The sequence below is a fragment of the Petromyzon marinus genome, chromosome 26 (genome assembly GCF_048934315.1).
Source record: "Petromyzon marinus isolate PM22_M1 ecotype Great Lakes invasive population chromosome 26, UKy_Petmar_22M1.pri1.0, whole genome shotgun sequence".
NCBI lineage: Eukaryota > Metazoa > Chordata > Hyperoartia > Petromyzontiformes > Petromyzontidae > Petromyzon > Petromyzon marinus.
In genome coordinates this window covers 13,801,682-13,816,349 of record NC_133692.1, presented here as the reverse complement: position 1 = coordinate 13,816,349, position 14,668 = coordinate 13,801,682, and positions in this window count along the sequence as shown.

Sequence of the window (14,668 nt, the reverse complement as noted above, 5' to 3'; positions counted from 1 at the left end):
GACATCTGTTAAACTATTGGGACATCTGTGAAACTATGGGGACATCTGTGAAACTAATGGGACATCTGTGAAACTATTGGGACATCTGTGAAACTATGGGGACATCTGAGAAACTAATGGGACATATGTGAAACTATTGGGTCGTCTGTGAAACTACTGGGACATGTCTGAAACTACTGGGACAGCTGTAAAACTACTGGGACATCTGTTAAACTATTGGGACATCTGTGAAACTACTGGTACATCTGTGAAACTATCGGAACATCTGTTAACCTACTGGGATGTCTGTAAAACTTCTGGGACATCTGTGAAACTATTGGGACATCTGTGAAACTATTGGGACATCTGTGAAACTACTGGTACATCTGTGAAACTATTGGGACATCTGTGAAACTATGGGGACATCTGTGAAACAAATGGGACATAGGTGAAACTATTGGGACATCTGTGAAACTATTGGAACATCTGTGAAACTATGGGGTCATCTGTGAAACTAATGGGACATATGTGAAACTATTGGGACATCTGTGAAACTATGGGGACATCTGTGAAACTAATGGGACATATGTGAAACTATTGGGGCGTCTGTGAAACTACTGGGACATTTCTGAAACTACTGGGACATCTGTAAAACTACTGGGACATCTGTTAAACTATTGGGACATCTGTGAAACTACTGGTACATCTGTGAAACTATCGGAATATCTGTTAACCTACTGGGATGTCTGTAAAACTTCTGGGACATCTGTGAAACTATTGGGACATCTGTGAAACTATTGGGACATCTGTGAAACTACTGGTACATCTGTGAAACTATTGGGACATCTGTGAAACTATGGGGACATCTGTGAAACAAATGGGACATAGGTGAAACTATTGGGACATCTGTGAAACTATTGGAACATCTGTGAAACTATGGGGTCATCTGTGAAACTAATGGGACATATGTGAAACTATTGGGACATCTGTGAAACTATTGGGACATCTGTGAAACTATTGGGACATCTGTGAAACTACTGGTACATCTGTGAAACTATGGGGACATCTGTTAACCTATTGGGATATCTGTAAAACTACTGGGACATCTGTGAAACTATTGGAACATCTGTGAAACTATGGGGACATCTTTTAACCTACTGGGACATCTGTGAAACTACTGGGACATCTGTTAAACTACTGGGACATCTGTTAAACTATTGGGACATCTGTGAAACTATGGGGACATCTGTTAACCTACTGGGATATCTGTAAAACTACTGGAACATCTATGAAACTATTGGGACATCTGTGAAACTATGGGGACATCTGTGAAACTAATGGGACATATGTGAAACTATTGGGACATCTGTGAAACTATTGGGACATCTGTGAAACTATTGGGACATCTGTGAAACTACTGGTACATCTGTGAAACTATAGGGACATCTGTTAACCTATTGGAATATCTGTAAAACTACTGGGACATCTGTGAAACTATTGGGACATCTGTGAAACTATGGGGACATCTGTTAACCTATTGGGACATCTGTGAAACTACTGGGACATCTGTTAAACTATTGGGACATCTGTTAAACTATTGGAACATCTGTGAAACTATGGGAACATCTGTGACACTAATGGGACATCTGTGAAACTATGGGGACATCTGTTAACCTACTGGGACATCTGTGAAACTACTGGTACATCTGTAAAACTAGTGGGACATCTGTTAAACTATTGGGACATCTGTGAAACTATGGGGACATCTGTGAAACTAATGGGACATCTGTGAAACTATTGGGACATCTGTGAAACTATGGGGATATCTGTGAAACTAATGGGACATATGTGAAACTATTGGGGCGTCTGTGAAACTACTGGGACATGTCTGAAACTACTGGGACATCTGTAAAACTACTGGGACATCTGTTAAACTATTGGGACATCTGTGAAACTACTGGTACATCTGTGAAACTATCGGAATATCTGTTAACCTACTGGGATGTCTGTAAAACTTCTGGGACATCTGTGAAACTATTGGGACATCTGTGAAACTATTGGGACATCTGTGAAACTACTGGTACATCTGTGAAACTATTGGGACATCTGTGAAACTATGGGGACATCTGTGAAACAAATGGGACATAGGTGAAACTATTGGGACATCTGTGAAACTATTGGAACATCTGTGAAACTATGGGGTCATCTGTGAAACTAATGGGACATATGTGAAACTATTGGGACATCTGTGAAACTATTGGGACATCTGTGAAACTATTGGGACATCTGTGAAACTACTGGTACATCTGTGAAACTATGGGGACATCTGTTAACCTATTGGGATATCTGTAAAACTACTGGGACATCTGTGAAACTATTGTAACATCTGTGAAACTATGGGGACATCTTTTAACCTACTGGGACATCTGTGAAACTACTGGGACATCTGTTAAACTACTGGGACATCTGATAAACTATTGGGACATCTCTGAAACTATGGGGACATCTGTTAACCTACTGGGATATCTGTAAAACTACTGGGACATCTATGAAACTATTGGGACATCTGTGAAACTATGGGGACATCTGTGAAACTAATGGGACATATGTGAAACTATTGGGACATCTGTGAAACTATTGGGACATCTGTGAAACTATTGGGACATCTGTGAAACTACTGGTACATCTGTGAAACTATAGGGACATCTGTTAACCTATTGGGATATCTGTAAAACTACTGGGACATCTGTGAAACTATTGGGACATCTGTGAAATTATGGGGACATCTGTTAACCTACTGGGACATCTGTGAAACTACTGGGACATCTGTTAAACTATTGGGACATCTGTTAAACTATTGGAACATCTGTGAAACTATGGGAACATCTGTGACACTAATGGGACATCTGTGAAACTATGGGGACATCTGTTAACCTACTGGGACATCTGTGAAACTACTGGTACATCTGTAAAACTAGTGGGACATCTGTTAAACTATTGGGACATCTGTGAAACTATGGGGACATCTGTGAAACTAATGGGACATCTGTGAAACTATTGGGACATCTGTGAAACTATGGGGACATCTGTGAAACTAATGGGACATATGTGAAACTATTGGGGCGTCTGTGAAACTACTGGGACATGTCTGAAACTACTGGGACAGCTGTAAAACTACTGGGACATCTGTTAAACTATTGGGACATCTGTGAAACTACTGGTACATCTGTGAAACTATCGGAACATCTGTTAACCTACTGGGATGTCTGTAAAACTTCTGGGACATCTGTGAAACTATTGGGACATCTGTGAAACTATTGGGACATCTGTGAAACTACTGGTACATCTGTGAAACTATTGGGACATCTGTGAAACTATGGGGACATCTGTGAAACAAATGGGACATAGGTGAAACTATTGGGACATCTGTGAAACTATTGGAACATCTGTGAAACTATGGGGTCATCTGTGAAACTAATGGGACATATGTGAAACTATTGGGACATCTGTGAAACTATTGGGACATCTGTGAAACTATTGGGACATCTGTGAAACTACTGGTACATCTGTGAAACTATGGGGACATCTGTTAACCTATTGGGATATCTGTAAAACTACTGGGACATCTGTGAAACTATTGGAACATCTGTGAAACTATGGGGACATCTGTTAACCTACTGGGACATCTGTGAAACTACTGGGACATATGTTAAACTACTGGGACATCTGTTAAACTATTGGGACATCTGTGAAACTATGGGGACATCTGTTAACCTGCTGGGATATCTGTAAAACTACTGGGACATCTATGAAACTATTGGGACATCTGTGAAACTATTGGGACATCTGTGAAACTAATGGGACATATGTGAAACTATTGGGACATCTGTGAAACTATTGGGACATCTGTGAAACTATTGGGACATCTGTGAAACTACTGGTACATCTGTGAAACTATGGGGACATCTGCTAACCTATTGGGATATCTGTAAAACTACTGGGACATCTGTGAAACTATTGGGACATCTGTGAAACTATGGGGACATCTGTTAACCTACTGGGACATCTGTGAAACTACTGGGACATCTGTTAAACTATTGGGACATCTGTTAAACTATTGGGACATCTGTGAAATTATGGGGACATCTGTTAACCTACTGGGATATCTGTAAAACTACTGGGACATCTATGAAACTATTGGGACATCTGTGAAACTATGGGGACATCTGTGGAACAAATGGGACATAGGTGAAACTATTGGGACATCTGTGAAACTATTGGACCATCTGTGAAACTATGGGGACATCTGTGAAACTACTGGTACATCTGTGAAACTATGGGGACATCTGTTAACCTATTGGGATATCTGTAAAACTACTGGGACATCTGTGAAACTATTGGGACATCTGTGAAACTATGAGGACATCTGTTAACCTACTGGGACATCTGTGAAACTATTGGTACATCTGTGAAACTATTGGGACATCTGTGAAACTATGGGGACATCTGTGAAACTAATGGGACATATGTGAAACTATTGGGGCGTCTGTGAAACTACTGGGACATGTGTGAAACTACTGGGACATCTGTAAAACTACTGGGACATCTGTTAAACTATTGGAACATCTGTGAAACTATGGGAACATCTGTGAAACTAATGGGACATCTGTGAAACTAATGGGACATATGTGAAACTATTGGGGCGTCTGTGAAACTACTGGGACATCTGTTAAACTATTGGGACATCTGTGAAACTATGGGGACATCTGTGAAACTAATGGGACATCTGTGAAACTATTGGGACATCTGTGAAACTATGGGGACATCTGTGAAACTAATGGGACATATGTGAAACTATTGGGGCGTCTGTGAAACTACTGGGACATGTCTGAAACTACTGGGACATCTGTAAAACTACTGGGACATCTGTTAAACTATTGGGACATCTGTGAAACTATTGGAACATCTGTGAAACTATGGGGTCATCTGTGAAACTAATGGGACATATGTGAAACTATTGGGACATCTGTGAAACTATTGGGACATCTGTTAAACTATTGGGACATCTGTGAAACTACTGGTACATCTGTGAAACTATGGGGACATCTGTTAACCTATTGGGATATCTGTAAAACTACTGGGACATCTGTGAAACTATTGGAACATCTGTGAAACTATGGGGACATCTGTTAACCTACTGGGACATCTGTGAAACTACTGGGACATCTGTTAAACTACTGGGACATCTGTTAAACTATTGGGACATCTGTGAAACTATGGGAACATCTGTGACACTAATGGGACATCTGTGAAACTATGGGGACATCTGTTAACCTACTGGGACATCTGTGAAACTACTGGTACATCTGTAAAACTAGTAGGACATCTGTTAAACTATTGGGACATCTGTGAAACTATGGGGACATCTGTGAAACTAATGGGACATCTGTGAAACTATTGGGACATCTGTGAAACTATGGGGACATCTGTGAAACTAATTGGACATATGTGAAACTATTGGGGCGTCTGTGAAACTACTGGGACATGTCTGAAACTACTGGGACATCTGTAAAACTACTGGGACATCTGTTAAACTATTGGGACATCTGTGAAACTACTGGTACATCTGTGAAACTATCGGAACATCTGTTAACCTACTGGGATGTCTGTAAAACTTCTGGGACATCTGTGAAACTATTGGGACATCTGTGAAACTATTGGGACATCTGTGAAACTACTGGTATATCTGTGAAACTATTGGGACATCTGTGAAACTATGGGGACATCTGTGAAACAAATGGGACATAGGTAAAACTACTGGGACATCTGTGAAACTATTGGAACATCTGTGAAACTATGGGGACATCTGTTAACCTACTGGGACATCTGTGAAACTACTGGGACATATGTTAAACTACTGGGACATCTGTTAAACTATTGGGACATCTGTGAAACTATGGGGACATCTGTTAACCTGCTGGGATATCTGTAAAACTACTGGGACATCTATGAAACTATTGGGACATCTGTGAAACTATTGGGACATCTGTGAAACTAATGGGACATATGTGAAACTATTGGGACATCTGTGAAACTATTGGGACATCTGTGAAACTATTGGGACATCTGTGAAACTACTGGTACATCTGTGAAACTATGGGGACATCTGCTAACCTATTGGGATATCTGTAAAACTACTGGGACATCTGTGAAACTATTGGGACATCTGTGAAACTATGGGGACATCTGTTAACCTACTGGGACATCTGTGAAACTACTGGGACATCTGTTAAACTATTGGGACATCTATTAAACTATTGGGACATCTGTGAAACTATGGGGACATCTGTTAACCTACTGGGATATCTGTAAAACTACTGGGACATCTATGAAACTATTGGGACATCTGTGAAACTATGGGGTCATCTGTGAAACTAATGGGACATATGTGAAACTATTGGGACATCTGTGAAACTATTGGGACATCTGTGAAACTATTGGGACATCTGTGAAACTACTGGTACATCTGTGAAACTATGGGGACATCTGTTAACCTATTGGGATATCTGTAAAACTACTGGGACATCTGTGAAACTATTGTAACATCTGTGAAACTATGGGGACATCTTTTAACCTACTGGGACATCTGTGAAACTACTGGGACATCTGTTAAACTACTGGGACATCTGATAAACTATTGGGACATCTGTGAAACTATGGGGACATCTGTTAACCTACTGGGATATCTGTAAAACTACTGGGACATCTATGAAACTATTGGGACATCTGTGAAACTATGGGGACATCTGTGAAACTAATGGGACATATGTGAAACTATTGGGACATCTGTGAAACTATTGGGACATCTGTGAAACTATTGGGACATCTGTGAAACTACTGGTACATCTGTGAAACTATAGGGACATCTGTTAACCTATTGGGATATCTGTAAAACTACTGGGACATCTGTGAAACTATTGGGACATCTGTGAAATTATGGGGACATCTGTTAACCTACTGGGACATCTGTGAAACTACTGGGACATCTGTTAAACTATTGGGACATCTGTTAAACTATTGGAACATCTGTGAAACTATGGGAACATCTGTGACACTAATGGGACATCTGTGAAACTATGGGGACATCTGTTAACCTACTGGGACATCTGTGAAACTACTGGTACATCTGTAAAACTAGTGGGACATCTGTTAAACTATTGGGACATCTGTGAAACTATGGGGACATCTGTGAAACTAATGGGACATCTGTGAAACTATTGGGACATCTGTGAAACTATGGGGACATCTGTGAAACTAATGGGACATATGTGAAACTATTGGGGCGTCTGTGAAACTACTGGGACATGTCTGAAACTCCTGGGACAGCTGTAAAACTACTGGGACATCTGTTAAACTATTGGGACATCTGTGAAACTACTGGTACATCTGTGAAACTATCGGAACATCTGTTAACCTACTGGGATGTCTGTAAAACTTCTGGGACATCTGTGAAACTATTGGGACATCTGTTAAACTATTGGGACATCTGTGAAACTACTGGTACATCTGTGAAACTATTGGGACATCTGTGAAACTATGGGGACATCTGTGAAACAAATGGGACATAGGTAAAACTACTGGGACATCTGTGAAACTATTGGAACATCTGTGAAACTATGGGGACATCTGTTAACCTACTGGGACATCTGTGAAACTACTGGGACATATGTTAAACTACTGGGACATCTGTTAAACTATTGGGACATCTGTGAAACTATGGGGACATCTGTTAACCTGCTGGGATATCTGTAAAACTACTGGGACATCTATGAAACTATTGGGACATCTGTGAAACTATTGGGACATCTGTGAAACTAATGGGACATATGTGAAACTATTGGGACATCTGTGAAACTATTGGGACATCTGTGAAACTATTGGGACATCTGTGAAACTACTGGTACATCTGTGAAACTATGGGGACATCTGCTAACCTATTGGGATATCTGTAAAACTACTGGGACATCTGTGAAACTATTGGGACATCTGTGAAACTATGGGGACATCTGTTAACCTACTGGGACATCTGTGAAACTACTGGGACATCTGTTAAACTATTGGGACATCTGTTAAACTATTGGGACATCTGTGAAACTATGGGGACATCTGTTAACCTACTGGGATATCTGTAAAACTACTGGGACATCTATGAAACTATTGGGACATCTGTGAAACTATGGGGTCATCTGTGAAACTAATGGGACATATGTGAAACTATTGGGACATCTGTGAAACTATTGGGACATCTGTGAAACTATTGGGACATCTGTGAAACTACTGGTACATCTGTGAAACTATGGGGACATCTGTTAACCTATTGGGATATCTGTAAAACTACTGGGACATCTGTGAAACTATTGTAACATCTGTGAAACTATGGGGACATCTTTTAACCTACTGGGACATCTGTGAAACTACTGGGACATCTGTTAAACTACTGGGACATCTGATAAACTATTGGGACATCTGTGAAACTATGGGGACATCTGTTAACCTACTGGGATATCTGTAAAACTACTGGGACATCTATGAAACTATTGGGACATCTGTGAAACTATGGGGACATCTGTGAAACTAATGGGACATATGTGAAACTATTGGGACATCTGTGAAACTATTGGGACATCTGTGAAACTATTGGGACATCTGTGAAACTACTGGTACATCTGTGAAACTATAGGGACATCTGTTAACCTATTGGGATATCTGTAAAACTACTGGGACATCTGTGAAACTATTGGGACATCTGTGAAATTATGGGGACATCTGTTAACCTACTGGGACATCTGTGAAACTACTGGGACATCTGTTAAACTATTGGGACATCTGTTAAACTATTGGAACATCTGTGAAACTATGGGAACATCTGTGACACTAATGGGACATCTGTGAAACTATGGGGACATCTGTTAACCTACTGGGACATCTGTGAAACTACTGGTACATCTGTAAAACTAGTGGGACATCTGTTAAACTATTGGGACATCTGTGAAACTATGGGGACATCTGTGAAACTAATGGGACATCTGTGAAACTATTGGGACATCTGTGAAACTATGGGGACATCTGTGAAACTAATGGGACATATGTGAAACTATTGGGGCGTCTGTGAAACTACTGGGACATGTCTGAAACTCCTGGGACAGCTGTAAAACTACTGGGACATCTGTTAAACTATTGGGACATCTGTGAAACTACTGGTACATCTGTGAAACTATCGGAACATCTGTTAACCTACTGGGATGTCTGTAAAACTTCTGGGACATCTGTGAAACTATTGGGACATCTGTTAAACTATTGGGACATCTGTGAAACTACTGGTACATCTGTGAAACTATTGGGACATCTGTGAAACTATGGGGACATCTGTGAAACAAATGGGACATAGGTGAAACTATTGGGACATCTGTGAAACTATTGGAACATCTGTGAAACTATGGGGTCATCTGTGAAACTAATGGGACATATGTGAAACTATTGGGACATCTGTGAAACTATTGGGACATCTGTGAAACTATTGGGACATCTGTGAAACTACTGGTACATCTGTGAAACTATGGGGACATCTGTTAACCTATTGAGATATCTGTAAAACTACTGGGACATCTGTGAAACTATTGGAACATCTGTGAAACTATGGGGACATCTGTTAACCTACTGGGACATCTGTGAAACTACTTGGACATATGTTAAACTACTGGGACATCTGTTAAACTATTGGGACATCTGTGAAACAATGGGGACATCTGTTAACCTGCTGGGATATCTGTAAAACTACTGGGACATCTATGAAACTATTGGGACATCTGTGAAACTATTGGGACATCTGTGAAACTAATGGGACATATGTGAAACTATTGGGACATCTGTGAAACTATTGGGACATCTGTGAAACTATTGGGACATCTGTGAAACTTCTGGTACATCTGTGAAACTATGGGGACATCTGCTAACCTATTGGGATATCTGTAAAACTACTGGGACATCTGTGAAACTATTGGGACATCTGTGAAACTATGGGGACATCTGTTAACCTACTGGGACATCTGTGAAACTACTGGGACATCTGTTAAACTATTGGGACATCTGTTAAACTATTGGGACATCTGTGAAACTATGGGGACATCTGTTAACCTACTGGGACATCTTTGAAACTACTGGGACATCTGTTAAACTATTGGGACATCTGTTAAACTATTGGGACATCTGTGAAACTATGGGGACATCTGTTAACCTACTGGGATATCTGTAAAACTACTGGGACATCTATGAAACTATTGGGACATCTGTGAAACTATGGGGTCATCTGTGAAACTAATGGGACATATGTGAAACTATTGGGACATCTGTGAAACTATTGGGACATCTGTGAAACTATTGGGACATCTGTGAAACTACTGGTACATCTGTGAAACTATGGGGACATCTGTTAACCTATTGGGATATCTGTAAAACTACTGGGACATCTGTTAAACTACTGGGACATCTGATAAACTATTGGGACATCTGTGAAACTATGGGGACATCTGTTAACCTACTGGGATATCTGTAAAACTACTGGGACATCTATGAAACTATTGGGACATCTGTGAAACTATGGGGACATCTGTGAAACTAATGGGACATATGTGAAACTATTGGGACATCTGTGAAACTATTGGGACATCTGTGAAACTATTGGGACATCTGTGAAACTACTGGTACATCTGTGAAACTATAGGGACATCTGTTAACCTATTGGGACATCTGTTAAACTATTGGGACATCTGTGAAACTATGGGGACATCTGTGAAACTAATGGGACATCTGTGAAACTATTGGGACATCTGTGAAACTATGGGGACATCTGTGAAACTAATGGGACATATGTGAAACTTTTGGGGCGTCTGTGAAACTACTGGGACATGTCTGAAACTCCTGGGACAGCTGTAAAACTACTGGGACATCTGTTAAACTATTGGGACATCTGTGAAACTACTGGTACATCTGTGAAACTATTGGAACATCTGTTAACCTACTGGGATGTCTGTAAAACTTCTGGGACATCTGTGAAACTATTGGGACATCTGTGAAACTATTGGGACATCTGTGAAACTACTGGTACATCTGTGAAACTATTGGGACATCTGTGAAACTATGGGGACATCTGTGAAACAAATGGGACATAGGTGAAACTATTGGGACATCTGTGAAACTATTGGAACATCTGTGAAACTATGGGGTCATCTGTGAAACTAATGGGACATATGTGAAACTATTGGGACATCTGTGAAACTATTGGGACATCTGTGAAACTATTGGGACATCTGTGAAACTACTGGTACATCTGTGAAACTATGGGGACATCTGTTAACCTATTGAGATATCTGTAAAACTACTGGGACATCTGTGAAACTATTGGAACATCTGTGAAACTATGGGGACATCTGTTAACCTACTGGGACATCTGTGAAACTACTGGGACATATGTTAAACTACTGGGACATCTGTTAAACTATTGGGACATCTGTGAAACAATGGGGACATCTGTTAACCTGCTGGGATATCTGTAAAACTACTGGGACATCTATGAAACTATTGGGACATCTGTGAAACTATTGGGACATCTGTGAAACTAATGGGACATATGTGAAACTATTGGGACATCTGTGAAACTATTGGGACATCTGTGAAACTACTGGGACATCTGTGAAACTATTGGGACATCTGTGAAACTATGGGGACATCTGTTAACCTACTGGGACATCTGTGAAACTACTGGGACATCTGTTAAACTATTGGGACATCTGTTAAACTATTGGGACATCTGTGAAACTATGGGGACATCTGTTAACCTACTGGGATATCTGTAAAACTACTGGGACATCTATGAAACTATTGGGACATCTGTGAAACTATGGGGACATCTGTGAAACAAATGGGACATAGGTGAAACTATTGGGACATCTGTGAAACTATTGGACCATCTGTGAAACTATGGGGACATCTGTGAAACTACTGGTACATCTGTGAAACTATGGGGACATCTGTTAACCTATTGGGATATCTGTAAAACTACTGGGACATCTGTGAAACTATTGGGACATCTGTGAAACTATGGGGACATCTGTTAACCTACTGGGACATCTGTGAAACTATTGGTACATCTGTGAAACTATTGGGACATCTGTGAAACTATGGGGACATCTGTGAAACTAATGGGACATATGTGAAACTATTGGGGCGTCTGTGAAACTACTGGGACATGTGTGAAACTACTGGGACATCTGTAAAAGTACTGGGACATCTGTTAAACTATTGGAACATCTGTGAAACTATGGGAACATCTGTGAAACTAATGGGACATCTGTGAAACTAATGGGACATATGTGAAACTATTGGGGCGTCTGTGAAACTACTGGGACATCTGTTAAACTATTGGGACATCTGTGAAACTATGGGGACATCTGTGAAACTAATGGGACATCTGTGAAACTATTGGGACATCTATGAAACTATGGGGACATCTGTGAAACTAATGGGACATATGTGAAACTATTGGGGCGTCTGTGAAACTACTGGGACATGTCTGAAACTACTGGGACATCTGTAAAACTACTGGGACATCTGTTAAACTATTGGGACATCTGTGAAACTGTTGGAACATCTGTGAAACGATGGGGTCATCTGTGAAACTAATGGGACATATGTGAAACTATTGGGACATCTGTGAAACTATTGGGACATCTGTGAAACTATTGGGACATCTGTGAAACTACTGGTACATCTGTGAAACTATGGGGACATCTGTTAACCTATTGGGATATCTGTAAAACTACTGGGACATCTGTGAAACTATTGGAACATCTGTGAAACTATGGGGACATCTGTTAACCTACTGGGACATCTGTGAAACTACTGGGACATCTGTTAAACTACTGGTACATCTGTTAAACTATTGGGACATCTGTGAAACTATGGGAACATCTGTGACACTAATGGGACATCTGTGAAACTATGGGGACATCTGTTAACCTACTGGGACATCTGTGAAACTACTGGTACATCTGTGAAACTATGGGGACATCTGTGAAACTAATGGGACATCTGTGAAACTATTGGGACATCTGTGAAACTATGGGGACATCTGTGAAACTAATGGGACATATGTGAAACTATTGGGGCGTCTGTGAAACTACTGGGACATGTCTGAAACTACTGGGACATCTGTAAAACTACTGGGACATCTGTTAATCTATTGGGACATCTGTGAAACTATTGGAACATCTGTGAAACTATGGGGTCATCTGTGAAACTAATGGGACATATGTGAAACTATTGGGACATCTGTGAAACTATTGGGACATCTGTGAAACTATTGGGACATCTGTGAAACTACTGGTACATCTGTGAAACTATGGGGACATCTGTTAACCTATTGGGATATCTGTAAAACTACTGGGACATCTGTGAAACTATTGGAACATCTGTGAAACTATGGGGACATCTGTTAACCTACTGGGACATCTGTGAAACTACTGGGACATCTGTTAAACTACTGGGACATCTGTTAAACTATTGGGACATCTGTGAAACTATGGGGACATCTGTTAACCTACTGGGATATCTGTAAAACTACTGGGACATCTATGAAACTATTGGGACATCTGTGAAACTATGGGGACATCTGTGAAACTAATGGGACATATGTGAAACTATTGGGACATCTGTGAAACTATTGGGACATCTGTGAAACTATTGGGACATCTGTGAAACTACTGGTACATCTGTGAAACTATGGGGACATCTGTTAACCTATTGGGATATCTGTAAAACTACTGGGACATCTGTGAAACTATTGGGACATCTGTGAAACTATGGGGACATCTGTTAACCTACTGGGACATCTGTGAAACTACTGGGACATCTGTTAAACTATTGGAACATCTGTTAAACTATTGAACATCTGTGAAACTATGGGAACATCTGTGAAACAAATGGGACATCTGTGAAACTATGGGGACATCTGTTAACCTACTGGGACATCTGTGAAACTACTGGTACATCTGTAAAACTAGTGGGACATCTGTTAACCTATTGGGATATCTGTAAAACTACTGGGACATCTGTGAAACTATTGGGACATCTGTGAAACTATGGGGACATCTGGTAACCTACTGGGACATCTGTGAAACTACTGGTACATCTGTGAAACTATTGGGACATCTGTGAAACTACTGGTACATCTGTGAAACTATGGGGACATCTGTTAACCTATTGGGATATCTGTAAAACTACTGGGACATCTGTGAAACTATTGTAACATCTGTGAAACTATGGGGACATCTTTTAACCTACTGGGACATCTGTGAAACTACTGGGACATCTGTTAAACTACTGGGACATCTGATAAACTATTGGGACATCTGTGAAACTATGGGGACATCTGTTAACCTACTGGGATATCTGTAAAACTACTGGGACATCTATGAAACTATTGGGACATCTGTGAAACTATGGGGACATCTGTGAAACTAATGGGACATATGTGAAACTATTGGGACATCTGTGAAACTATTGGGACATCTGTGAAACTATTGGGACATCTGTGAAACTACTGGTACATCTGTGAAACTATAGGGACATCTGT